The 3,099-nt window shown below is 32.9% G+C and overlaps 1 non-coding gene across 1 annotated transcript; it reads right to left on the bottom strand.

The window, feature by feature from the left end:
- Positions 1–2,683: 2,683 nt before the first annotated feature.
- Positions 2,684–2,757, bottom strand: Trnai-aau. Its single transcript has one exon. It is a non-coding gene; the product is annotated as a tRNA-Ile (tRNA).
- Between the last annotated feature and the right edge of the window lie 342 nt (positions 2,758–3,099).

Raw genomic sequence — 3,099 nt, 5'->3', positions numbered from 1 at the left:
CTTTCTTCCTACAAAAAACTTTCTTGGACGATTTTATTGTTCCTATGTCTTGTATTATATTATCACTTACTAGCGACCAGCCCCGGCTTAGCACGGATAGAAAAACTATCAGTATCCTCTACTATATTATGCATGTATTATACATATAAACCTTCCTCTGGAATCACTTTATGTACAAAAGAAAACCGCATCAAAATCCTTTGCGTAGTTTTAAAGATCTAAGCATACAGACGGCGGGAAGCGACTTTGTTTTTATACTATATACTGATTTACTTTGAAATGAAAATGTCAAAAAAGCGTGTGTAAGAATTTGACGCAAGTCTATTTCCGTTATGAGAACTGAGATTGAATAGATCGCTGGGCAGAGAGAAGCGAGATAGGTTTCAAGGTGTGATGCCTGCGAGCAGTAGGTCAGTAATGCTCTCTACGTTTAAAAGACCTATTTCAGTACCAAAAATAGCGAAAAAGTTGTTAAATTTTTTTTAATGGTGATATAAACTTTTTGACTGTGTGAAATTTTATTGTTTATTTTATTTAACTATACAGTCTTCTTGGTTTTGCACGTTGATTATTATAATTGTAACAGGAGACTGGTTGATATTTATGTAAATATTTTTTAATTACTATTACAATATGTCATTTTTTTATTACTACTTTATTGAACAATACATTAAAGAATTGTTCAAAAGGCGGGCTTAATGCTAAAAGAATTCTACCAGCCAACCAACGTACAAGAGCGGACGTTTGTAGGTGTGAAAAATTGAGTATTAGTAAAATTCACATTAAAAGGAAAAAAAGAAAACAAAGGTAGAAAAAATAAGGTAACGTTGGTGATAGTTATATACATACTATACAAAAACATATCATCAGTTCTTTGAAGTAGAAAGCTTGTTAAATAAGAATATTATAAGTCTAATACATTAAACAATGACACATATGACTGACAACTAATTTGATAACTGTATCAACTCTTGTTTTTACGGGTTTTTCGTACTAATACAAATTACAGATAGTACTCTCTTTTTACCCAGTTTTAAAACAAATGACAGCAAATACAATAATATTACACATGATCGATAAAATTAAATGTTTGTCTCGTTCGGTTAACGTAACGTTATCTCGAACAAAAATACTCACAAGCAGTTTATAGTCGGTTTTAGTTTAAAATTTCAGTAGAGATACGTCGCTATCTCGCGAAGTTTTACTTTGTGCCCGCTTCCGAAGATACGCCGTGATATATTCGTAGCAGATAGTTCAGAAGTTAGTGCTATCCCGATTGTTTGAAATGTTTTAAATAAATATCTTCTCGTGTGTACATATGTGTAATAATATAGTACATAATTGATAAAAATTATTATGTATAAAATAGTTGAACAAAAAGTTTTATGCGCTAAAATTTTACTTAAAATAAAATCAATTGAAAGTTTTACGATGATGAATGAATTTATCTATTTATTAATGGAGAACTCATATGTTATTATGGCGACACACACTATTTTTGCCAACACGCAGTCTCCACTCCAGGTCACGTCTGCTCCAACAGCCATCGGTCCTGCGACACAGGTGACCAGCCCACTGCCACTTCAACTTGCTTATTTTGGTTATAGGCTATGTTGGTTACTTTCGTTCTTTCGCGGAGTCTCATTTCTGATTGTATATTTGATAGAGAACCCAAGCATAATCCGTTCCATAGCACGTTGAGTGACTTTGAACTAGCGGACCAGTTCCTTCCTTAGTATCCACATAACGGCACTGTATGTCAAAACGTCAGGGTGTGTTGCTCGAAGACTTTTGTCTTCAAGCATTGCGAAATCTTCGAAGTGAAGAGTCGACGAAGCCTGCCAAACGTCGCCCAGCCCAACTGAACCCTGCTATCGGCTTCCTTCTCGAAGTAGTCTCAGCCTTGATAGACATAATCCTACCTTAATCATTTGTGTCTTATCTACGTTTATATGATTCTTTTAAACATTTCTTAACTTTTATGTAGATACCATTGTTATCTACATGTATTATTTGGTGACATCGATGTACATATACCTAATTAAAAAAATTACAACTCATATTTGTATATAGTAATTAAGTTACATAAAATAGTCTGTTACTTGAACGAACACCTGAGCAGCGTTTGTAAAATTGATTATAAATCAAGTAAGAAGGCTAAATCTATTTTAACAAATTTTCTGTTGTAATTTCTTTACGAATAATTGTGACCGTGCTTTTAAATATCGACGTCAGGAAATGAGCCCATTCGAATTACCTAATACTGTAGTACAAACAGCGCAGTACGAGCAAGTACGTGCTCTAAGACGACGATACGTGGCGATAACAACTTTGGACCTCCATACCCAATACTGCACAAACCGAAGTTATTTCAGCGTTTGGTGCAGTTGACAAGACTATTGCTACTAAAGTCAAAAAAGATATAAATAGAAAACTCTGCGTATTGTAGAGATTACTAAAAATATAGATGATATCCTGTATAAAAATAACATCTTATGCAAAGATATGACGTGTAAACAAATCATAATTCACTCGGAACACGGTCGGAGGACGGTTATATTTATTATTTACTGAAGTCAAAAACATTGAAAGCAAAAATTATTCTATATATTATTTACTGAAGTTAAAAACCGTGAAAGCAAAAATTAAATAATAATTTCTAAAACAAAATTAAAATTTATCTTGGCCCATGAGGGGATCGAACCCGCGACCTTCGCGTTATTAGCACGACGCTCTAACCAACTGAGCTAATGGGCCTTATAACAGACCTTGCAAAAATAACAATCACACAACGCTTCGACTCTGAAAACAATGTAGCAAATGATTTTAAGTTAGCGAAAAAATATTCTAAATTATAACCAGAGGTAACACGATTATGATTACCCCAAGTCACCACTAGATAAGAATGACACAATTAAAATATTGTAGAAGTTTTTATATTAAAACGAAATATAACTGCTTAAAGAAAACACTATAATTCAATTACTCATCGCTTACGCTAATGGTAGCTCGATTTTTTTAGTATTTACAGAAATAATAAATAAATATTTTTATATTTGGCATGCTTAAGAAATTAATCTATTCTTTCATCAATCAATA

Source organism: Melitaea cinxia, chromosome 3 (assembly GCF_905220565.1).
Source record: "Melitaea cinxia chromosome 3, ilMelCinx1.1, whole genome shotgun sequence".
NCBI classification, from domain to species: Eukaryota; Metazoa; Arthropoda; class Insecta; order Lepidoptera; family Nymphalidae; genus Melitaea; species Melitaea cinxia.
Note: the sequence above shows the minus strand (reverse complement) of the source record. Positions and strands in the feature narration are given on the sequence as shown.